We start from the raw sequence: 26,010 nt of genomic DNA on the forward strand, positions 1-26,010 counted from the left end.
ATTCTCCATCTACCACAGTCATATCCTATGCCAAGAATCCGCTATGAAATGGCAACGCAGTCAATTGAATCCATTGTACTATGGAAAAGACTAGATATGTTCCGAAAATTACTTATCGACCAAAAAACCCCAGCTATCCAAATCCTCCGAGCCCAAGCGAATACCTTCAACAACACAGTATTACATTGGAAAAAATCTATGAGGAAAGAAATGGAAAACAAAGACATCACAGAAGAACAGCAAACTCTTCGACCACAACATGCAAAAACAAAAGTTCTTCAGAACGACTGGATAAGAACAATTCAAAAAAAGAACGTCTACAAACAGAATCTTCAATGCACAAAAGACAAAAGGAAAATCCACGAACTGCCACAATACCTTTAAACCTTCCCAGATCAGAGCATTAGAACAACATTTTTAAGAGTCCGCCTGAACATTCTACCCACAAACTCATACCCATCAACAACAAGACCGATCGATGCCACAAACAACTACTGTCTATGATACCAGAAACCATATTCCATCTTGTTATGGAATGTCAAGCACTGGCCTCTCAACGTAAACAATTTGGAGCATTCTTCCAACTCTCAGAACAACAAATGAACACTCAAGAAAGATGGGCTGCCCTACTCAGTGGACATAACAAGAAATACACCTACACAATCAATTACTCTTTTCCTAAGCGCCATTCTGGAACTGAACAAAAGATGACCTCAAGATCACTTCTAACTCATTAGTTCTTAACACCAACAGATCACAAAGAAAATGATGAAAGTTTACAAACAAACTAAATCATCAAAAAAAAGGGAGAAAGGGTGTAGGCTTAGGCGAGCATTGTATTCGGTCTAGACTGTTTATGAATTGGAAAAGTCTGTAGATTTGATCCTTAGTAGGACTAAAATAAGGACTTTATGAGAGTGTTACTGGAAAAGGTATTGGATAATATTTTGTGTGTGTATTCGGAGACTAAATGTATAACGATGAGGTAATTTTATGATGTTATATTTGTGTAAAGCTCTGAGTTATAACACACTAAAGATTATTATTATAATCGCAACATACAGAAAAAAAGAGAATAACAGATTCAACATTTAGGTACCGTTGGCAGTAACAACATTCCCGTTTGCCTCCTAATGTGATCTGGCTGATTTCGTAGCTGATCCGCAGTGTGGAAGAACTCCTTGCGCTTTAGTTCGCACAAAGATTGCCCAGGCACAGTTCAGCCGTTCAACGACACATTGCGAACACATACTGGATTTGAAATAGCCGTCGTTTCATGTCGCACCGTTCACAAATTATGTTTTGCTCCCGCTCCGTATTAGCAGAATCACAGTCAGTGCCGTTCCGTTCCTCCGGTCTTTTGACCCCGAAGTGCTGTATTTGAGAATAAGAAGGCGGACTCGAAGAGCATTCTACCAATCGCTGAGCCGGTAGACGTCAAACAATGCGGAAACCATCTTGAACAAATAGCTATTTATTTCAGTGCGCTAATTTCCAGCTAGAAATGTGTATATGTATATATTTTTATGAAGAAGGATTTATCAAAATGATTACATATAATAAAAACATAGTGTTTTGTTTATGCAGATACATTCTTTACTTTCAGATGGTATCATTGTCCATTTTGAGATCGTTAACATGTGAACTACCACATGATCCGAACACTATTTTATATGTTGTCAAAGGTTGAATTCGTTTGTTTTGCTAGTTTTTTTCCCTCTAATAGTATTTACTGATAGACAAATACTTCTCCGAAATGGCGGCTGTATTCCATGCGTGGTATTGCTTACTGCGCCTCTTTCTCTTTCCATAACCATCTGTATCAATGTTCTACTCATTCCACAGGGGGAGGCAGAGCCAAAGAGGGCGTTACGCGTGCGCAGTGGGTGGCGCTGGAGGGGCCCTGCTTGGGGGCCCGCGAGTGCCAGGGGAGCACCTGCAGGCTGGACACAGTATTCAAACTAGGGACCGGGTACAGGAAGAGGCTCTGCGCAGGCGCGGGGCACAGCTGCTGCCACCGGACTGTAGAAGTGGGGCTACCTGGAGACTACATCCTTAGTACAGGTACCACTTAGGGTTTATTTGGGAGGGTAGTAGAGAGTAGAATTTGTCGCCTTCGGGTCAGTGGTGCTTGAAGGCCATCTGCACCAGATTCGAAGGAGTACAACATGCAGGATGGTTCACTGGTTCGTCCTCTCAGCCCCTCCCCCTATACCTTATTTAGAAAATGTTTTGTGGGGACCTCGTACTACCCCCCCAACCTTCACCAATCCTGAGCAGCTCTGTCGCCGGGCAGTACCTGAAACTTCATCTCGTCCAATCGGCAAAACACAGCAGGGAGTAAACACATTCTAATCTCGGGCAGCACCATGGATTACGTTTGGATGCTGCCTTCAGGATCCCTGTGTATGGCTAGTGTTAAAGGGGCGGCGACATTACGTGATCCTACAGTGTGAGGGCGGAGAAATAGTTTAGCACGTACCTCTAGTACACCTTCACTGCCACCTCGGAAAACATCAAACAATGATACACTTTCCACAACAAAGCGATGACAAGCCGGCTCCTTTGATCTCAAAATGTAAACCCGCCTAACTTTCAAATTCGTTCAGGTGAATACTTCCAGTCACGAGCGTCAAAAGGGTCTTCTCTGGGAAGTACAGTAGCGAAGTACTATAACTGACAGAATTCGGGCTCCTTAAAATTATCGAAAGAGACGACTGCATCGTACACTGACAGAATCGGGCATACGTACCCTTCTGCTTGTCGTCGCAATCCTGTCGCAGTTGCCTGCCTTACACTGCACCACATGGCAGTGTGTGCCGACTACCATACGCCCACCCTTATTCTTCCTCTTACTTTCTTGTTTCACGTTTCGGCTAAGAAAGGATTGCCTAAACAGAATGTTGTCACTCTCGGAGTCTGACACACTGAGTATTACTGTTTGACAACATCCCTTAAAGCCAAAGATGTTTTTGGAATGTTTACTTTCTCTTCGTAATGCATGCATTCTTGGCAGTCCTGAATACGACTTTTCATTTGTAAGCTCCTTTTTACGCGTGATATATTTAGCGTTAATTTGTGTATGTCTACGAGTTAGTTCTTGTGGTCCTACAGTTGGTCATCATAAGTAGCGCCAGACTGCAACTGTCTTTGCCAATTGAGAAATATGGTGAATACGGCGTTCTTTATGAGATGATAAAGGCCTCGTTCAATCTTGCTAGATGTGCAGCTGTCTACGAGGCTTCTTGTACATTGGGTGTTGAGAAAGACATGAATTTGAGTTCACATACTGAGTATTTTATTTTTTTACATTTGTAGAGCGCACTACAGCCCATAGACATCGAGGCGCTGTTACATGAAGGTGTATGCAAGCAAGATTATGTAAACATAGAAAACATAGCTACTTAGTTACAGAGATAGAAAACGGAGGGTGGTTACATATGACGTTCGTATGCCTGAAGCGATCATGGCAGGAGGGTTTAGACAAACAGCCTGGTTTTTAAGGCTTTGCGGAAGGCTAGGTGAGAGTCAATCCACCTGAGGTGCGTGGGTAGGGCGTTCCAATGTGAAGCTGCTAGAGCTGGGAAGCTTGAGCCACCTGTACGTACTCTGCAGGTCTTGGGTGTAGAAATCAGGTTAGTGTAGTCAGATCGAGCGGGCCTGGCGGAGGTGGGCCGTGCGATCCTCTGGGCAAGGTAAGGGGGAGCAAGGTCGTGGAGGCATTTATGGGTGAGGGAGAGTATTTTAAAGGTGATCCTCTGCCTAATGGGTATCCAATGGACCTGCCTTCTGAGGTCTGAGATGTGGTCTTTCCTGGAGAAACCTGTGGTGGCCCTGAGGGTGTTGTTCTGGGCAAGTTGGAGCTTAGCAATGTTTTTGCCGGAGGTTCCACCAAGGAGCGCATTGCAGTAGTCCAGCCTGGATCCTGTCATGGCCCTAGCAATAGTGAGGCCGTTTTGAGAAGAGATGAAGGGTCTTGCTGCGTAGATGAGTTTGGAGTAGTATGCAGATGAGGAGGCAATGGCATTAACATGCCTGTCCATGGTGAGGTTCGAGTCAAGGTAGACTCCTAGAGTCTTGACTGTTTGGGAATCTGCAATCGGTATGTTGTCGATGGTAAAGGATGAGTATTGCTTGTCGAGGTTGCCTAGAATTGTTGGTGACCCGATGAGTAGGAGCGCTGTCTTCTCGCTGTTAAGACATAGCCAATTGTCTGCCATCCAGGCTTGGATGGTGGCGTAGATGGAATTGAGGGTGTTCTTGTCCAACTCATAGTCACCTGTGAGTGGGATGAGCACTTGGGTGTCATACGCATAGTTGGTGTATGATATGCCCATGGCATCGAGGAGATTGAAGAGAGGCCGGGTAAACAGGTTGTAAAGGGTGGGCGCTATGCAGGAGCCCTGGGGCACCCCACATTTGATGTGACTGGGACAGGCGCATGCTGAGTCCGAGAAAACTTTCATGGCCCTTTCCTGTAGGAAGGAGGTGATCCATGCGCAAGCTTTTGGGGAGAAGTTAGCTGCTATAGAGCGATGGCGGCATACTGTTGTGGTCGACGAGGTCGAATGCCGCAGATAGATCGAGCAGGAGCGCTGGTTTGCCAGCGTCACAAATGTCCATTTGATTTTTTTTAGGTCAAGTAGAGCCGTTTCAGTCTCATGTCGAGGTCTGAAACCAGACTGTGGAAGGACCAGAAGGCGGTGCTCTTCGAGGAATTTTTGGACTTGCTGCTAGGCCACTCTTTGTCCATAATTTTCAGTAGAAAGAGGACAGTGGTGATGGGCCTGTAGTTCCCCGGTATTGATGGGTCAAGTGAGGGTTTTTTGAGGAGCGGAAAAACCCAAACTTTCTTAAGATCAGACGGAACATGTCCAGAGTGAAAGGATGCATTTATGAAGGCTGTGAGGAAGGGGGCAAGGGTAGGGCCACAGTCTTTGACTAACTGTGTAGGGCAAACGTCACCTTTTACAGTTAGATGGTTTGATGGTTTTTAGGAGCGTGATGACTTCAGATTTGGTGATGTCCTTGAAGTCGAAAGGCGGGCAGGAGTCGGTGTTGGTCTCTTTGTTGGTGTTGATATTCTGGTTGGCCATTAGTAGGGTCAGAGCTTTTCGGGGCGCCTGAATTTTGGTTGGCAAGGTGTTTAGTCTATTAAGCATGGCTGATTGGATGTCATTGCACCATTTTTCATCATTTTTCATCTTTCAAGATGGTGGATGGTGGGGTGGATGGAGTTTCAAGTTCCCTAAAGATGGTGAAGATTTCTTTGGTGCTAGATTTAGCATTTGCAATCCTATTGTTGAATGAGTTCGCTTTAGCGAGGATAATGGCTGATTTGTAGTCCTTAGAGATAGTCTTTGAAGGTGGATTTAGTATCGTCATTAGGTTTGTTTCTCCAGGCTGAGAGGGCAGCTCGCTTCTTAGACCGAAGCTCAAGAAGCTCTTGGGAGAACCATGCATTTGGATGCTTGGCTTTCTTAGCTTTCCTTAGAGTGAGAGGAGCGATGGCGTCAACTGCGTTGGTGATTCCCAGTTTGAAAACGTTGGCAAGGGTGTCAGGGTCTGTTGAGAAGGGGGCTTGAAGAGCCGGAATCTCAAGTAAGGGAGGGATCCTATCTACAGTTAGTAGGCGGGAGCTTCTGGCGAGAGCTGCAGGAAGAGGGATGGTAAGTTTAGGGGGCCCTTTAGATGTGTCCAGGTCAAATTGGATGTGGTGGTGGTCTGTCCATGGGATAGGAGAGTTTTCGATGATTAGCACTGGGCAGTTATGGTGGGCAACCCAATCTAAGGAACGTCCTTTGATGTGGGTAGGATTCGAAATCGTTTGTGCGAATCCGAGAGTGGAGAGGGCTTTGTTTAGAGCGATTGTGGGGGTGTCCTTGGGATCGTTGAGGCCTAGGTTGAGGTCACCTGTGAGAAGGACTTTGGATTTTCTCTTTAGGTTCGCTGAAAGTGCATGGATGAGGGATTCCTGGAATTCGGCAATAGGACCCGGAGGTCGGTAAACAATATGAAGGGTCAAGGTAAGGTTAGGAGAGAGAGAGATTCTGAGGGGAAGGTAGTCACAGTTGTGGCCAAGTTCACCTTCAATCCTTCTAATGGTGAGGTTGTCTTTGGCGATGAGGGCTACTCCCCCGCCTCTGAGAAAGGGTCGATCTTGCCTATATATGGTGTATTCATCTGGGATAGCCAGGGAGAGGGCAGGGCCTGATGAGTCATCCAGCCAGGATTCAGTGATAATAAGGAGGTCAGTGCTGCTTTTAAGAATAAGGTATGAATGTCTAGGGCATGAGCAGGAACTGAGCGGGCGTTTATTAGGGCACATTTAAGGGTGGAGGCCATGGGGTCATGCATAGGCATGATGATTTTGTCATGGGCATCTGGCACAGACAGGTTCAATACAATGGGTGCAGCAGGCACTACAGGCAAATTCAAAACAGTGGGTGCAGCAGGCAGCGCAGGTAGATTAGGTACAATGTGTGCAGCAGGCACCACAGGCAAATTCAAAACAATGGGTGCAGCAGTCACCACAGGCAAATTCAAAACAGTGGGTGCAGCAGGCACCACAGGCAAATTCAAAACAGTGGGTGCAACGGTCAATAGCGTGGGAGCAGCGGGCTCAGTAGGCAAGTTCAGTGGAATGGCCAACAAAGACAGTTTCAGTATAGTGGGGGCAACAGATCCAGGCCAGTGTGCAGCAATGGGCATTCGAGTGAATGGTAGTAGAGGGTTAGGATCATAGTAGGCAGCGCCGGGGGAGCAGAGGGTAGTATTGGCGGTATCAGTGCAACACCTACTACCGAGGCGCTTGTTACGGAAGTTTGTGCTTGGGGAGTAGGTACATTGGGATAGTAAAGTGCGTGTGCATAGGCATGTGTTGCGGGTGGAGCAGAGTGGGTGTTTCAGGAGCCAGCTGGACAGTTTACCTTGTGGCCGGGGGCTCCATCCGGCGTCGTCGAGCAGCGGAGAGCTGCAGAGAGTGGTAAAGGCCTTTTCCGTAGGCCTTCGCCATGAAGCGGCTTTGCCTGGCGCGCTGCTCCTCTCCTCTCCCTTTAAAGCGGGAGAGGAGGGGCTGCTGCCAATGGTGTTCGAGTCACTTGACTCGGTTTGGGCATGGATGTCGCTGGTTGCCATGGAAGCGAGACACGGCTCGCGGCCGATGTGTATTGCGGCATGGGCCGCGTGGGGCATTGTGGCGTCTGGTGCTGGCCTCCTTCCTCGGGGTGCAGGTGCAGGCTCCTGCCTGACCTGTGGACCTCTGGAGACCCCTCGCACCCGAGTGACCATCTCTTCAGGCAGTTTAGTCATAGTGTGTTTACCAGTCCTGATTGTTGTGTTCCTCCAGTAGCCGGAGTACCATGAGCCCCACCCCTGTCAACAAACGCCACTCGCACACACTTGTTGGATCGGGCTCCCTGGTCACTCTGCTACGGCCGGTATTGCCCCCTTTATTTATACTGCACGCGGCGGAGTGTAATGTCGCTCTGCCACGTGCGTGTGCCCTTAAAGGGGCAGCACCATACTCCTCCTTTTTCACTGCACACAACATGACAGACCCCTTAATCACAGCCGCCCGCGTCCTGCATATAACTTCCAGTCCATGGGGTGATCCCGCCAGTTCAGGGGTCACATAGTCACTCAGGTGGGCAGGCTTCCCCCTTCCGACCCTCTGGGGATACCTCCTGCCCGCCTCCCGGATCGGGCATTCCTCACCTGGGCTCCCCCGGGCTGGATAACTTGGCGGATGGGCCAGGCTACCGCCCTCATCCGGTACATCAGTCACGCCCCCTTCTCTGCACTGCCTCTCGCCTGGTTTCTCCCAGTCTCTTAAAGAAGCTTGCGTTGCGAGTTACAGAAACAGTCCTGTCCGATGCTGTTACCATTGAGCCGTGCACTGCTACCACGTCCAGAGGACCAGGCTAGTACGTCAGCAACAGTTTTCCTTGTGGATGCCGGTTCCTGACCAGCACCTCATCACCTGGGACAAATTGCTGGGGGCGAAGAACCCTTCAGATGTTCTCCTGCTCAATCTTTTTTAATATTCTCTCTCTTTCCACTTGCTCATCGTTGATGACTGCTGACTCACGCTCGCCCACTTCTGGGATAAGGCCCCTTGGGCATTTCCTGAACATTGCCTCAGCTGGCGCAACCCCTGTGGCGGAATGTGGGGTGTGGGGTGGCGCGGGAGTGAGTACCCTCAGGAATCTGTAGAGGGCCCTCTGCAGACTATGACCCTGGCCCTGAGCATTTCGGAAGACCTTTTTCAGGGTCCTCACCAGGCGCTCCACCTCACCATTCGCCATGGGCCACAACGGTATGATCTTGCGGTGGTGGACCCTGTATTCCTCCATCATGTGGGCAAAACTTTCCCCTTGCAAGGGCGCACCATTATCCGAGCACACTACCTGAGGCAGTCCGTGGGTGGCAAAGATCTCAACAGCAACGTTCTCAGAAGCCACAGACTCCACCTCCGGGTATCTGGACCACTCATACATGATCACGAGAAAGTGGGTGTCCCGGCATGTGGAGCCGATTTCCCTGTGGACAACTTCCCATGACTTGGTGCCTCGCTGCATGGTCTCTATGCCAGGTTCCCTCTGAGCTGGGAATGCCGCCTAGAACCACACACACGTTGCCACAAACTCCTCGACTCTCTTCTCCAGATCGGGGAACCACACCTTCTGGCGCAGGCAGGCCTTTGTCTTGGCGGTGCCCTGGTGTCCCTGGTGTGCCAGCTCAATGACCTGTGAGATCTTTGTTTGCGGGACCACAATCTGGCCACCCCTGAGCAACAGCCCGGCCTCGGCGAAGGCCAAATCATCCCGGACCCGCCACAGCTGTTCCAACACTGCCTTTGCTTCCTGCATCCTTAGGGCCATCGTGTCCACCACAGACCTCCACAAGCCTTGTTGTAGGACCATTTTCAGGATGATGAAACACTCATCCTCCGCTGCCGCCTGTTCAGTTCACCGACCGGTATTGAGTTGGGTATAGCCGCCTCCACCACCAGTCGGACATGTTCATCGGCCGCCTCCTGTGCTGATGTTCTGCGTCCCAGCTGTATTCTGCCTCGGGTGTTTAGACAGGTAGTCGGCCGCGTTGTTGTTGCCGGGCCGGTACTCCTGCAGGATCAGCATTCACAGTTCGATTCTTGCCGGTGGCTTAGAAGACAACCCTACCAGTATGGGCAACAGGGGCTTGTGATCGGTGACTACCGCCATTGGCCTCCCCAAGACATACAGCTGGAAGTGACGACGGCCCCACAGGTCCGCCAACGCCTCTCTCTCAATCTGAGAGTACCTCTGCTCCGTCCCAGACAGGGCCTTGCTGGCATACGCTACTGGCCGGACCTCTGAGTTGGCATTGATCCGAGTGAGCATGGCCCCAAGTCCAAGTGAGCTGGCATCCACCACAATCTCCGACTGAAGTGACGGATTAAAGAAGGCCGTGGTGTCCTCTGCCGGCAAGACCCCCTTGACGTCTTCAAAAGCGGCCTGTTGCAGCAGCCCCCACTGCCAGGTGACGTCCTTCTTGTTCAGAGCCTGCAACGGCTCTGATCGGGAAGCAAGGTTCTTGATGAACCACCCACAATATGTGACCATTCCTGGAAAACTTCGCACTTCGGACACGTTCTCCGGATGTTGTGCCTCCACAGTGTCCTTCACCTTCCGAGCGTCCAGTGACACGCCACCTTCTTTGAAGACAAAGCCGAAGAACTCGATTTTCATTTTTAGGAACTCAGTCTTGTCCCTGTATGGTGTCAGACCAAGAGATTGGAGCCGCGCAAAGGTCTTTGCCCGCCTGCCCAGATGTTTCACCTCTGACCGTGCAAACACCAAGATGTCATCACTAATGTTCAATACGCCGTCCAGATCAGCAAGAGCACTGCGGATGATATTCTGGAAGACCTCAGCAGCCGATTACACTCCAAAACGGAGGCGCTTGTAGCGGTAGAGACCGCAGTGAGTTGTAAATGTTGTAATGTAACACGACTCGGGGTGCAGCACCACTTGATGGTAACCGGCACTCAAGTTCAGTTTCGAGAAGAACCAGACTCCTTGCAACTCAGCAATGATGTCATCTATGGTCGGGGTCAGATGGCATTCCTGTTTAATTGCTTTGTTGGGAAGTTGCATGCCCACACACATTTGTACTGAGTCTGGTTACTTCGGTTTCCAGGCGATCACAATAGGGGAGACCCAGGGCGTTGAGCCTTCCACCTTCTCAATGATGTCCAATTTGACAAGATTGTCCAGCTCTTTGTCCACCAAGTCCCGCTAATGGAACGGGACCCGGCGATGCTTCAATGCAATCGGTTGAATAAACTCATTGATGTGGAGCCTCACCGGGTCACCTGCCATGCACCTAATGCCCTCAGACAACTGTAGTTTGCCAACAGCTCCTGTACTTCCTCCACGTATACAGAGTAGGCGAAACTGACAATGCCAAGCGCCTTTGCCTCTGCACAGCTCAGCATGGTGTTGCTGCTGACCGTTGTCACGTAGAAGCAGTCTCTGATGGATGCTTCACCATGTCCCACGTTGGCTACAAATGCACCATCCAACGGGATGGGCTGTGCCCCGCCGAATGTAAAAATGCGAGCTTCGGCAGGTGTTCCATGGCGTCATAGTGCTCCCGTGCCATGATGTTCACCGAGGCCCTGTGTCAACCAGCACCAGAACGGATGACTCGTTCACCTTCACCAGGCGCTGTCGCTGCCTCCTTGTCTTGGATCGCAGGATGCTCACACTGCACATGAAGAACACATTCTTCTCCTCCTCATCCTGTAGATGCGCACCTTCTTCGCGTTGATCAAATGGGGCCACATGGGTGGGAGTTGTTGCCGGAAGAATCCCACTCCGACAGGCCCCCTGGGGACCACGACTGGCAATGGAGCCCTGCACATTCGTGCATAATGGTCTGACGCCCCACAGCAGCCACATGATTTCCCCAGCGCTGGGCACTCTCACTCTGCTGTCAAACATTCCTGATATCTGCCACCTTCTTGAAGAACTCGACCTTCATGTCCTCGGTCTCGCTGAGACATGGTTCATGGCCAGCTCTATCACCAGCTTTGACACACTCCTACCTGATGGCTACAAGATCCTCTCTGTGCCCAGGCCCAACAGATCTGTTGGGGTGTTGACCTTGTCTTCCCTGAGTGGATTCCTGCCTCTGTTACCCCTACGCAGACTTACTCCTCTTTTGAATGCCTCGTCTGCCCGCTCTCTCACTCCAAGTCATTCCCTTACTGTGGCTATCTATTGGCCACCTGGTCAGATTTCTTCCTTCCTCTCTGAGTGGGCTGACCTGTCCTCCTCTCTCCTGGCCTCAACCACTCAATTCCTCCTTCTTGGAGACTTCAACATCCACCTGGATGCCTCCTGTCCCCTCTCTGAACTATTTCACGGCCTCTGCGACTCTCTCTCACTCACCATTCTCCCCTCTGGCCCGACTCATTCTGCAGGGCACACTCGATGTTCTGATCTCCTCTGACCTTCCCCTCTCTGTACCTCTCTCCACTCCTCTCTCCTGGAGTGATCACTTTCTCCTATCCTGCCACCTCTACCACTGCCACCCACCTTCTCGGTCATCCGACCTATGAAGCGCGTGTCAGTTGAGGCTTTCGCCACCACCTTCTCACCCCATCCTCCCCCTTTGGCTGACTCTCACCGTGACACAGCCCTTTCCCTGCTCCACTCTTCGATATCTGATACTCTAGATATCCTTGCCCATGTCATGAGAATCCACCTGAAGCCCAAAGCCAAGTGTAACTCCTGGTATGACTTGGATCTCTTCACCCTAAAACGCAAGTGCAGGGTTGGCGAGAGGAAATGGCGTGCTTCATATTCACCCTCTGACAAACTGGCTTGTCGCCTGCTACAAAGGCAATACCGGCTCTCCGTCCTCACCAAGAAGAGAGCGTATATCCAAGCCCGCATCTCTGCAGCATCTAACAACTCGGCTGAACTGTTTAAAATCTGCAAGGAACTAGCCAATCCTGCCGCAGTCTCTACCTCTCCTGTATCTTTCCAGGCCCTCTGCACGGCACTGGCTTCTCACTTCATTGCAAAAACTCAGGACATCCTGTCCTCACTCTCCTCCGATAGCCTCCCTCCCTCCATCCCTTGCTCTTCCTCTGGCCCTTCTGCAGCCACCCCCCCATCTTCTCTGCCTTTCCTCTTTTCTCTGCTGACAAGGCTTCTAGACAAGTCCGATCTATTAAAGTCTCATCGAAACGAGACTATCCCTCCAAAACTATCAAGGACCATATTGACTCCCTGGCCCCTGCCCTGGCTGATTTCTGCAATCACTCCTTCGCCACTGGAGTCTTTCCACCCCCCCTGAAGAACTCCCTTGTGCACACCCTCATTAAGAAACCCTCTGCCGACCCCCTCCTGCCCGGGTAACTATCGCCCAATCTCCTTCACTCCCTTCCTGGGCAAGCTCCCGGAGAAACTGGCCATCTCCCAGCTTAATCTCCACACTGAATCTGTTGGTTGTCTTCACGACCATCAGTCTGGCTTCAGAGCTGCCAGAAGCACGGAAACTGCTCTCCTGAACATCCGTGAAGACCTGCTCTCCAACCTTGACTCCAACACCCTGTGTGTCCTCATCTTGCTTGATCTCTCTTCTGCCTTCGATACTGTCAACCATGCCATCCTGCTCAACCGCCTCCATAATAACCTGGGTAACACTGGCCAGGCTCTGGCGTGGCTGACTTCTTTCCTCTCCGACCGACCCTCCCAGGTCCAACTTGGGTCCTTCCTCTCTGATATCTTTTTCTCTACCTGTGGTGTCCCCCAGGGATCTAACCTCTCTCTCCCTGGCTGTTCAACCAATACCTCGCACTCCTAGCCCACCGCATCGCCGCTCTCTGCCCCAATTTTCAGTGCTATGCGGATGACACCCAGCTCATTTTCAGGCTACCCTCGGCCTCCTCCTTTCCTTCCCTCATCTCGGACTGTCTGCTATCCAGGAGAGGTGTGCCACCAATGACCTCTGCCTTAATGCCAGTTAGACTGAGATTTTACTCATTGGCACACCCACTCCCTCCTTCCCTGCAGCTCTCTGGCCGGCCTCACTTGGCCCTCTTCCTGTTCCCACCTGCAAGACTAAAAACCTTGGGGTCACCTTCGACTCCACACTCTCCTTCTCTCCTCACATCTCCGACATCTCTAAGAAGTCACACTACCAGCTACACCTCCTCAGAGGTATTCTTCCCTTCCTGTCCTTCCCCCAGAAGCTCACCGTCTCCAGAGCCCTGGTTCCCTCTAGACTGGACTACTGTAACAGCCTCTATCTAAATCTGCCTGCCTCTACGCTCCGCCCTCTGCAATTTATCTAGAACAGGAATGCGAGACTTGTCCTTGGCCTCAAGCCCAGGGATCGTATCTCTCCAGGACTGAAATCTCTGCACTGGCTCCCAGTGGCTGCGAGGATTAAGTTCAAAACCCTCTGCATTGTCCACAAGGCTTTCTGGGGCCGCAATACCTTCAACACTCTCTTCCCAAATATCTTCCTGCTCGAGCTCTTCGCTCATCCGCCTCCAGCTCCGCCAGGGCCATTCGCTTCTTCTAGAAACAAGTTGGTGGTAGATCTCTCTCTTTGGCAGGGGCCTCCCTCTGGAACAGCCTTCCTGCCTCCCTGAAACTTGAGGAGAACCATCTCCCATTCCGGAAGCACCTCAAAACCTTCCTCTTTGCTTCTGCTTTCTCTCCCCCTCCCCCCTGCTGAATTCCTGTCTGTAATTGCACTGGCTACTTGGCCACCCTTCTGATCTCGGGCCCTGGCCCCGCCAATTGGACACCTGCACTGCCTCTCTGGCAACCCCTACACTGGGGATTGTTGTTCTGTATCCCCACAGTCCCCCCTGCCAGCACTTATGGCTGCTCTTACCTGCACTTGGCCACCATCCAGCCATTCTATTATCTTATTTATTCTACTATCCCATGTACTGCACTTTCCCCGGCACGTATCCCTTTCCCCCTTCCCATGCACTTGCGCGATCTAAATGACACCTGGCCTAGTAAGATTGTCTGTCCTCCCTCTGTTTCCCCCGTCGCGCCTTGAAACACTTGTGTATAGGCACGTTACAAATGCCATATCATATCATATCACTCTATGGGAGGTCATAGCCGCACTTCATGAATGAGTCCATTCTGGTGCCCCGGTCACGTTGGTTTGCACCTGGACAACTGGCACCTCAACCACCCTGGACACGGCCCACTGCACAGACTTCTTCCGATTTCCCTGGGTGCACCCCCGCCTCCATTCTGGACGCTCTCACCTCCGATACTTCCTGACATCGACCCAGCTCCAAGATGCAAGGCAGTGCAATTCCTGGTTCACGCAGCACCTGCCTGCGTAACTTGCTTGACGCGCACCCTTGGATCAGTTGGTTACAGATCAGTGTGTCTGGATTGTCCCATGCACACAGCAAGGCCAGCCGGTGTAGCCTTCCGTAGAAAGTGTTCAAAGTCTCATCCTTCTGGCGAGTAGAACTCATGACAAAGCGTTCATAGTCTGTGTTTGCAAGTGGCAAAAAGTATTCTTGTAGAGTGGTCTTCGCTGCATCATAAGGGGCGTTGGGAGGTTTCAGAGACTGAAACACCTCATGCACTGCAGACCCAGCAGAGTTGCAGCAGTGTTGCCACCTTGCTGTCATTGTTGGTCTCAATTGTGGCCCTGAAATGCATATCCAGCCTGTCGATCCACTTCTTCCAGCGATGCCCCAGACTGGACGGGGGACCCGAGATGTCAAACTCAGGCATTGGTTGGAGTGCCCCTGGAGGTCTCATCCCAAGCGGTGCCTGGGGCGCCGGAGGTACAGCCGCTGCTTGATCATTACTCATGGTGAGCGCACAGGCACCCCACCCAGATTAGATGGGGCTGCAGCTGTCCACCCTGCACCCAGAAGATGAGTGTGACACACAACAGTCAGGCAATGAAGTACACGGAAGCGATTGTACAAGCAAAGAAAGAGACCTATAACCAGCGCATCTCGCAAGCTAAATCCAATACGAAGGAGTTATTCAAAATCCTCAAAGAATTAGAATCCCCATCGACAATACCAGACAGCTCTTGGTGCAATAATATCCAAAACGCTCTTCTCTCCAAAATAACTACCCTACAAGCCAAAATCAATGCCAAACAAAACTCCCTCACTACCCCATGCCTTACTAAATTCCCTGCACCTAAAAAGGCCACTACCTTCACCCAGCCTCCTTTCAGCTTTACACCCCTTACCATCCCAGAGGTTCAAAAAATCATAGGTAACCTTAAACCCACCAAAAGGTGATGCCTGCCCTGCATCTATCATCAAGGAATCGGCTCATGACCTTGCTCCCTTCATTACCGCCTTCGGCAACTCCTCATTTCACTCCGGAATTGTCCCTAACAATCTGAAGGACGCATGGGTCATCCCGCTGCTAAAAAAAAACCACATTGGACCCATCCATACCTACAAATTTCAGGCCCATAACCACGGTCCTGTTCCTTCTAAAAATCTTAGATAGAGCAGCCTACCTGCAGATACAGAAGTATTTGGAGAATAACAACCTTCTCAGCACAAGACAATGTGGCTTCAGACCCAAGCACGGGACAGAAACAGCCCCATCAGACCTCAAAATGCAAATTGAGGATTTAAAAGACATGGGCAAACTAACCCTCCTACTACTCCTGTACCTCTCGGCAGCTTTCGGCAGCTTTCGATTAGGTTAATCACCAAATACTCTGCCAACATTTGAAATCAGCTGCCCATTTCTCGGAAAAAGCTACCAACTGGATTAGCTCCTTCCTGGATAACGGGCACATGAGAGTATTTTCACCCACCTCTTTGGCCAATCCATCCCCGGTCCCCTGCAGAGTTCCACAAGGGTTGTGCGTATCTCCTACGTTCTACAATGTATTTACCAAACCTCTGTTTGACGTGCTTGACTATCTGGGTGTCACCTATACCAACTACGCCGATGACACCCAGATACTCATCCTTATCACTGGTGACTACATTGCAGACTCCAAAACTCTGAATGACATCTACCAAATTATACAAGCCTGGATGGCCCAACACGAGCTCGGTCTCAATGACGACAAGACGGAGCTCCTCATCCTGGGACCCAACAAAGACTCAACAAACTAGACTCCTCGTTCAGCACCTTCAATATCGACTGCAACTCCATCAAAGTGGCCAACGACACCAAAACCTTAGGAATCTACCTTGATTCCTCCCGCTCCTTAAACAGACAAACTAACGCAGTTGTCGCGGCCTCAGTTTACACATGCAAGCTGATCACAGCTTGCCACCCCTTCCTCTCCACTCAGAATTGCATCATCCTCGCCAGGACCCTGGTCATGTCAAAACTCGATTACTGCAATGCACTCTATCAAGGCACCAACCAACGAAACCTCAACAAACTCCAGATCACTCAAAACAATGCTATTAGAGAAGCCTTCAACATCCCTAGATCTGCACATATCACTGAAACCAGGAAGAGCCTACACTGGCTCACAGTTGCCCAAAGGATATCACTCAAATCCCTGACCCTCACTCACAAATGTGTAAACAACCAGGCCCCTAGCCTCTCGATTTTCACAGTACATACCCGCACGGTCTCTCGGGTCTGCCCAAGCACAATGCCTCACAATCCCCAGATACAAATTTCATAGAGCCAGAGGTGTTAGCTTCCCAGTCCTTGCGGCCACACTCTGGAACCAACTGCCACTCACCATCAGAACCATGCCTTCCCCTATCTTATTCAAATACAAAGCCAAGCTCTGGCTATTCGCTGCATCGACCCACTGCCGTCTCACACCATCTGACCCTGCCCTGCCCTGTACTCTACCGCCTTTGTTATGAATGCTGTCTCCTAATAACAGATTGATTGTTTGATTGTAACTGTACTTTGCCATTCATGTATGTACCTGCCATAAGATATGCGCCCGGTTGCCCTCGGGCCTGGTGCGCTATACAAATAAATAAAACACAAATACAAATAGCACACACCGAAAGACTGTGACACATGCAACTGAGCTCCTGCTCCTGTGATCTTCAGATGACTCCTTCTACCACCATGCAACTAGCAGGCCAGTCCTTGCAACCCTGTACCCCCCAAAACATCAAAAATTACAAAAATGTGGGGCACCAGGCATTCACCTCCTCCAGCAGTGTGCAGGTGGGCAGATATCACTGCCAAGGGACCACCTAGCTACTCCAATGGCTCAAACAATCGAGCAGGATGGGCCCAGGGGAACAAGACAAAGGATATTGCAGGCCTCCCCAGCTCCTCACCTCATACTCGACCTACAAATGAAAGAAAATGACTTCAAACACACAGCGTGTGCATTAACAGCTGTTCCACTGACAAATTGTGAAAGAATTCAGCCCGGATGGCGCACATACGCTCTAACAGAGAGCTGCGACCATCCCGAGCATGTGTTTCAAAATGGCGGCCAAACCGCGTGGCTCTTCCCCTCTCCGTGGCATTTAGAACGGTGAAATATAGATTGATTAAATGAACAGAACTTCACCGCTTTGTACGGGTTCATCAGTCGCATGCAACAAAGGCCACTAGCACACACTTGTTGGTTCGGGCTCCCCGGTCGCTCTGCTGCGGCCGGGTACGCCCACTTGCACACGGCGGAGTGTAACGTTACTCTGCCACGTGCGTGTGCCCTTAAAGGGGCAGCACCACACTGAGATGAGGGAGTCCCGCATAGGATACCCGCATCCAGTCTTCCACTATTTTGAATTCACAACCACAGTCGTAAAGTCCAGGGTGACTCCCTTCTCTGCCTCTGTATTTGTTTTGTTTAGCTAGCAGTAGTGGCTAGTGGTCAGACTGACAAACTTGAACTAAGACAGTGAAACTTTCTCTAGCTTCCTCATCCCATAGCTCTCAACCGTTTGTGTCTAAAGGGCAGGTGAAAATGCTGAATTTTGTTTTTGCCAGTTGAACCCATTGACGTTTCTGGACATGTAAAAGGCATGGCGAGTGAGACCAGCCAAAAGTGTGACAACTGACAGCCATCCCGACCAGGTGAAGATGTTGCGAACACTAACCCACTGATCAAATGGCATAAATAAACCCCATAATAAGATTGATTACAGTATTGATGCTGAACATGATTTTTAGTTTGGGCTATTAAGTGCTGCTTGCGGCAACTAGAATAGCTCTAACTATTGCATTCACATACTGATTCCTGTATACATAGGAAGAAGGGATTCTGAGAATGACATTTGTGGAGGGACACACAGGTGCTGTTTGGTTATTGATCCATACCATGCCCTGTTATGGGGCCTGGTAAGGCCTGACCCGCTCCTGCGTTCTCCGTCTGGAGGCACACAGGAGTCGGTGAGTTTGGTGTGAAACTGGCGCATGGAAAGCTGGGAACCCCTTTTATTTAGAGACATCACATGGTGTGTGCACGTGTGCCAAACACGTGACACTGCACAAGCACTGGGAGGGACCCAGACACATCATCTCATGGCAAGTATAAATTAAACAAAATTGACATGGTGTAAAAATTCAACATAGCATCGAACACTTACTTTAGCAATGGTTGAACACGTACCAATATGGACACATTTAGGACTAGGCAATTGTTCATAAGGCAATAAAACAAAACAACATATATTTTAAAACACACACCCAGCCACTAGGCACTGGGCACTTAAACATACACAAAACCTTTAGTCCAGAAGAGATGGTATACCACTAATGTACAATTTTACTGACCCCAAATTAAGCCGGCAGTACACATGTCCATTTTAAGTGTTCCACTTATATGCAGTAACACAGCTTCACAATAAGTACACTATGGATCTCTGGGCTACATACACTTGGTCGTTGACTGTAACTTAGTTTGCAGCCAGAGAAAGGTTGATGCACCAATGCAGGCCTACGCATGAAAATCTTGTAAATGTAAATACGACAGCTTTATTAATTTCCTGGGTACATTTACACACAGGTTTAGAATAGAGGGCAGTGAAAAGGTCAGGTTACTAGACAAAAAACCAGGCGGCTTCTTTTGATGTTTATCTACATGGATGTAATTGCAAGCCACCTCTGAAACAGAATGTATTTCTCTGAAGCCTTTCAAAAAAATAAACTGCACACTGTGATAAAAGGAATTGTTTCTTTCCATTCAGCTTCAGAAACACTGTGCATGTTTTCCTAGAATGTTAGGGTTGTATAACTAATAAGATGGAAAACTAAGTTGCAATTGAGAATTCATATTTTTCAACAAGTTATGCTTGTTTTCATGTGAAAGCAAACCAGTATTGCACAATTGTATTTTTAAGTTTGGTGCTGTGTGCATAATCATGCAGAGGCAGATCATTTTTACACTTATAATTTAATTTACACTCTAATTATAGAAACGGTGTGCAAAATGATGACTATGCACAGTCTAGTTTACATCCATTCAACCTTGCAGTCAATGGGGTACATTACCATAAATGGTCAGTGGCAGCAGAGTCTTTGTTCAAGGGTGATTGTCATTACACTGATCACAGGTGTTCTAGCCTCTCAAATCTTCAGGACTACAATTAAAACATGTGAAACCTGACTCTCAAGGAAGTGCAAGCACTGTTCAAAAACAAACAAATGAAGTTACATTGGTGATTGAAATAACAACTCGGCAAAACCTGCCCCTGTGATAATCCAGATAGGTATTTAACTTTATGTAGCGCTTCATGAATGGCTCGTCGTACATCTAGGTACTGTGATTATTATACCTCAGTCGATATTCAGTTAACCAACCTCTGAAGGATGTTAGCCAATAATATAGCTCAGCCGGTTGAGCACTCATTGCTGCAATCTGTGCGTGATCTGTAGGTTGCGGGTTAGAATCCCGGCAAGTCCAACGCAGCCTTTCATCCTTTCGAGGTCGATAAAGGAGTACTGACTTTGGTTTGGGGGTAATTGTGATAAATATGTTCTATGCACAGCACTTTGCCAAAAGAGCTATATAAATAACCATTTGACCACTAGATTAGATATAGAATTTAGCATGGAGTTCTTGCCTGTCTGCACTGTTGTATCATAACATTGATATACCATTAGGTAGTAATAGCTCCTGGAAATTAGGATTTTCATTAAACATCAAAAGACAATTATGCTATCAAATTTCAAAACATATAATACAATTCATGTTTGCTTTACTATATAATTGGGTAGGTTTTTGTGATTTCAACATTTAAATATATAAGGAGTTATCAAATGGCCAGAAATAATGAAAAGTGTATTCTGTCACAATGCAGAAAGCTGCTGCATAGTAATGATTTCCATACAGTTTTTGCACACGTCTGGATGTTGCATACATTTTACTCTCTTGCAAAGAAGAAAAGTCATTTTTACTCCCTTAAAATCACATTTACTCTCAAAGTTTAAAAATAGAGAGTAAAATACTCCCACCTCCAAAATCTTATCTGGAGCACTGCACTGATGGTAAACCCATACCTGTGGGCCACTCGGCTTGAGTCCATTGGTGGTGGCAGCTGCCCATGTGCCTTGAAGGTGTGCGACAGGCAGAGGTGGGACTCTGGGCGGCCACATATGCGCTCCCTCATGAGGGGCTCCATTTACTGCGGAAGTGCGCTGCCTCCTGTGCGCAGCAGAGGCTGCAGCGTTCCTTCCGCTTCTTCTCTCCCCAGGTGGGCAGTTTATCTGTTCATTACGGCATCGACCCTCCATTTGTTTAGCGCGGCCTCGCGCTGCTTGTCATCGCTTTGCGGCGGCCGCTACAATTCTTTAATTTCTCCCCTGTTGGCGGCAGTAGTGCAACGCTGCATTCTACTGTGGCAGGCAGGGTTCTGCATCCCTGCTGCTCCGGCGGTGTGAGCTGCTCCTCACTCCCGCAGACAGGAGCCACATGCATAGTTCTTCTGGCACTGGCGGCCACTTCTTCCTTCTCGGAGGGAACATCGTCCCTTTCCTCTCCAAGCCACATACTTGGCCTGGGCGCTTCAGCGGCTTGCTGAGACCTCGCCAGCGGCCGACAGAACTGCCACTGTCATTGCTAGATGGTGCGATAAAACCCATGCTGGGGACTCCAGCAGCTGGGTGCCTGTGCACTGCAGTACCTCACCAGCCATGCTGACGGTTGTCGGACACGGTCCAATGTGGAAGGTTAGACCTCCGCATGGTGGACACTCACTTCCCCCAGCATGTTCGGCATGGCCAGGCTGCATCCGAGCTTCATAGTCCTCGTCGCCATTATTATGGGGCCTGGTAAGTCCTGACCCCCTCGTGCATTCTCAGTCTAGAGGGACACAGGAGTCAGTGAGTTTGATGTGAAACTGGTGCACGGGAAGTCGTGCGCCTCTTTTATTTAGAGACATCACATCGTGTGTGCACGTGTGCCACAACACGTGACACTGCACGAGCGCAGGGAGGGACCCAGACACAACATGGTCTGCCCATTGTCTTGCTAATCCCTATGACTAACTTGACGCATTCCTGCCTTTCTTTGCATGGGAACATTTTGAGCTCTCTTCCATGGCACCAGCCATGTTTTGCAGCCTGTTCATTTCAGGCGCAGGCTTCAAGAAGCTAGTGGTGTTGGTAGCATTGAAACCGCAGCTATGGTAAGTGGGTCAGGGGCACTGTATGGCTTCCTTCCTTGGCGTGTGTAATACGGGAGTATGTTGTGACGTAGTGGAGGGGCTCAGTCAGCACATCACCATCTTCTTTTTGAATGTGCTATTCCTATCTAACAAGTGCCATGAAAGAAAATGCTGAAATGGTGTACGCTATATAAATGGCCAATGCTATTTTTTTTACTCTGACGCGTGATGCAACCTACAGGTGCCCGCATCCAGCGATGCTGCAGGAAGGAACCCCCATACGACATATCACTGAAATAAACTGCAAACGTAATAATGCTGCAGTTAACAGTTTGCAACATCAGCCGGTTTCCATACCACTGCACAGACTTTTGCTGCATCTTCTAAAAGTAGTGTTATGACTACACGGCTGGACATCACAGCTCAGTACAAATTCCCCTGCTCTTTGGTGAGTACTAAAATGAATGGCTCTTCAGCAGGCTCTCAGTGGCCTGCAGGGTTATAGGGCAATGCCCGGCCGTCCGGCCCATCATGCAAGGATGAGGTCAGTTTATTTGTCCAAAGAGTGGCAGTTTGTTACTGCACTGTGCAGATGGTAGTTTTGGCCTGTGATACTGATTAGATGTGCTCTTAACATGTGTTGAAAATAGAGTATTTAACAATCATGCGGCTGTAGTATGTACTCTGTTTATCTTTAAAAGTAATACGTTGCAATTTACAATTGTGACCTTAGTAGCTGGACTTGTTTTATGACCCACCCCACCACTGTGTGTGCACTGCGCGTTCCTTCACCTCGAAGGTGGCTTGATGGGTGTGTGTGAAAGTTGGCTACTAGGTGACTGCCTGTCACCGGGACACCCTTTCCTTCCCCCTAGCTTACGTTGTGACTGATCATTGATGCTCACGCAATTTTGGGCAATTTACATTATTCAGCACTACAATTCCCATAATGCGCTCTCTTAAATAGAATCTTATGAACCTTCTGCGCATATATGCAGCAATGCTGGTGAAGTAAGAGTACCCAGCGTGGTTCATATGCATTCGGTTCCAACTTACAACTCAAGTAAAATAGCTATATGGTTACTGCCTGTTGTCAGTTATACGCTCAATTCGTGCCCCCCACTTGCCGATGGACCTGCTTTGTGTACCCTGCAGTTACTCAGTCGGACAATGAGAACTCTGTAGCTTAATGCACCTGCTGAAGATATGCTTTTGTAACCTGCAGGCCAGAGATTCCAATCCTAGCGAAGTAGCTCGGTGTGTAAGTGCCCCTACTGTAACCAGGCATGTAGTTTGCAAGAAAAAGGCGCTGAGCTCCCTTACTGCTTCTATTGCGGAGAAGAGGCACTTAACTATGGACACAGGTTGAATCCTGGTGTGCTAGCTCTTTTCATTAAATACCAGCCTTTTGAACTGGGTAACTTTCGCAGTTTAGTAGATGCGAGATGTTAGGCAGAAACCTGTGCAGTTCCCTTAGGGACCACTGCCAAAGATTTAGGACTACAGGTGCTTGGCAGTAAACCCAATTGGTAGCAGTCTGTACCACCCAGATTTACCTGGTACCTGTGGCTGAGCAGTCAGACTTCTCTCAAGATGAGTTAGGCAGTATATAGAGTATACAGAATAGGTACAGAGACACCGTAACACAAGCAAACACTGACCAGAGCTTTGGTGTAAAAGTATATAATTATTTATTTAAAGACACACATGTAAATTACACTAGCACAAAGAGAGGTAAATAAATTCAACACACAGTCACTATTATATATATATATACAACCCTAATTACTTATTAGACAAGTCTTGATGAGAAACAGCACTTATTTTCAGACAGAGGTGAGCGCTTAACATAAGATGGCACTCTAATAAGTTATTAAAAAGGGAGGGAAAAAGGCAGAGTTATGAAAGCACACAAATTTCAATACTTTTCAAAGAACCACAGTGAGGCAGGTTAGGCAAAGTCTACTGGGGAGCAAGGAAGTTCAAATGCCAGGCCCACTCTTAGAGAGAGCAAGCGAAATGTGTCCAGGATCACACAGTGGGGTTATGCCCAAAGAGTCTTTGTAGAAAGTTCGCAAAAGATTGAAATTAAGTCAGGAAAAGTTAGTTAACAGGCCCCAGGCTAGCCCAGGTTAGAAACTCGAGGATTTACTGTCCCCCCGAACGATCTGTCGCAAGGGAAGCCAGGCGGGACACAGTACCTGAAAGTGGGAAGAACGCTCCAGCGGGGGCAGTTGTTCCTGGCAGCGGGTGCAAGTCGATGTTTCGTCCAGAGGAAGAGGAGTTCTCGACGTGGAGGAAAGCTGAAGGTCGTTGCGCTGCCAGGGAAGAAACCAGCCGCGGATTTCCCGGTTACAAGGTACCACCCTTTTCTTCGTGGTAGTGTTCCGGTTGCCGGGGTGCTTGGCACGGGCAAGGCGGCCACGAGATGGTGCAGGAAGGCGAAAAGATGGGCAAACTGGTTATCCCCACCAGTCAAAGGAAGAAGACTCTCCGGACTGGAGATCTCCGAATGTCGTCGGGGGAAAAGTGGTGAGACGGTTCCGCAGGGCTCCACCAGTGGTGTCGTCGTTGCAGGTCGGCTCGGCTTCTCCCTCCTCGGATTCTTTAGGTCCTGTGGCGACTTCTGAAGTTCCAGTCCCCAAAGCCCTGCTTTTATGCAGAAAACCCCCAATCAAACATGCTAACCACTTGGGCCAATCACACAAGAGTGCGACTTGAGTTGCTGAGGCAACTCAGTCCAGGGTGCCTAAACCCCCTCCCACACCCCTTGTGGTACCCAGACAGAGTGGCACCACTTTTGGAGGCTTCTGTTGAGAAGCCCGCCAAAAAGTGGAACAAAGGGCCCGACTTGGGTTGGAATCACAGAAGCGAACAGAAACGCCATTTTGGAACCAAGTTTCGGCAAACATTACCAACCGGTGAATTAATATTAATTTAATAAACCGGCGGTATGTTCGAGGCTATTTTAAAAAGTGGTAGCCTCGAACAATGGGAAAATATTTGCGGTCGAATATAAAAAGTAGTATCCACTGCCACCAGCCAAAACCCGGTCGGGGGGGACTGGACAGTGCCCCCTCGAACAACAGACCCCGGGGCAATCAAATTGCCCCGTCCAGTATGTCCACAATAGGATGGTTTGTACTGGTTCTGTTCACAATTTGAGACTAGTAAAGCCAATGGTGACTTTACGTGCCCTGAGAGACAGTAGTCAGTCCCAGGGTATGGAGTCTATGTTTGGGGGTCGCTACGACACCCCTGGGTTACGGCACAGAGGGTGCTGTGTAACCCATATGCCAAAAACACATGAAGCCCTATGGGGTAAAGGACCCCATAGCCCATAACACACATACAAAGTCAAAGGAACACCTCAAATCATGTCTAAGAGTGGGAGAAAAAGAGTCTCACTCTTAGCAGGAGAAAAAAATAAACACAAAAAATCCAGCAAAGCTGCTGGGGGACTCACTAGGTTTGGGAAATTAGCCTTTACAGAGAATTCTCCCTAACACGAGAGCAACCCCCATCTGGTTTTCAGAGCCATTTATCTGAGTTCTCATTTTGCTTTTCAAAAAGTGCACAGATATATTGCTTATTTTTCTCCCCAGTTCACTAACGGAAAACCAACCTTGGACACTGGGAGACAATTATTCACACAGACACACACTGAGACTATAAAATGTCTCTTTTACATGGCCTATTTATTCACCAAAAGCATACATAAATGCATAAAAACAACAAAAATAAGAAATAATAATAAAAGTAGTTTAGACAAAATCCATCACTGTTGATACAGCGATAAAGAATGCCTTAATCTCAACAGAAAAACTGCTCTAGAAAGCTCCCCCCACAGGCAGGCAGAGAGATCTTTATATCAATGTGCCTGACACGATGCATCCATCTAGCAGCTAAGCTTTCTCTGTCTGACTGTCCAGGCGCCCCCCTTTTGAAGCCATTGCAAATGCATGATGGCATTTTCCAAAACCTTCGCACTTTTTCCAAGTCTCCGCCGATTCAAAAGTTCCCATGGGTCCCCGGCCGGAGTGACCCATAGCAACTCAAAAAGGCAAAGCTTTTCCCTTTCTTATGGAAGCAGCAAAACTAACTACATTCCACAACAAGGTTATCAGTTACTAGACGGCATCTGGCTCTGTCTTAGGCGTCTATGCATGCAGATTCTCTCCAACGTGTCCTTGAAGCATTGCAAAATAACATAAGCACTAGCCAGCACTGAAAACATGTTTACCAATGGAAAAGAGTTTGCATACATTGCCGCTTCCACTGAGGCCTGAAAAAAATGCCCTTTATATCTCTGGGTGCACTGCACATAGGTGCTATGTTTTAGTTAAAATGATTACAGTACTTTACTGTGCAGTGCCAATATTTCCATACCTAAACCATGTGTTTTTCACTCGACTGAGCATGACACTGAGCGGCTCCTG

The 26,010-nt window shown here is 48.8% G+C and overlaps 1 protein-coding gene across 3 annotated transcripts in view; it reads left to right on the forward strand.

Annotated features, from left to right (window-relative positions):
• The first annotated feature begins 1,848 nt into the window (after positions 1 to 1,848).
• Positions 1,849 to 26,010, forward strand: part of KDM4C (lysine demethylase 4C) — a 3,084,728-nt gene continuing 3,060,566 nt past the window's right edge. For 2 of the 3 annotated variants that reach the window (XM_069625928.1, XM_069625929.1), the window contains exon 1: positions 1,851 to 2,064. The gene's annotated coding sequence lies outside the window, so the exon portion shown is untranslated. Of the gene's footprint in view, positions 2,065 to 26,010 lie in introns of all 3 variants that reach the window. The other variant, XM_069625930.1, reaches the window with a different exon arrangement.

This window comes from Ambystoma mexicanum, chromosome 6p, assembly GCF_040938575.1.
Source record: "Ambystoma mexicanum isolate Mex_15411 chromosome 6p, UKY_AmexF1_1, whole genome shotgun sequence".
Classification (NCBI taxonomy): domain Eukaryota; kingdom Metazoa; phylum Chordata; class Amphibia; order Caudata; family Ambystomatidae; genus Ambystoma; species Ambystoma mexicanum.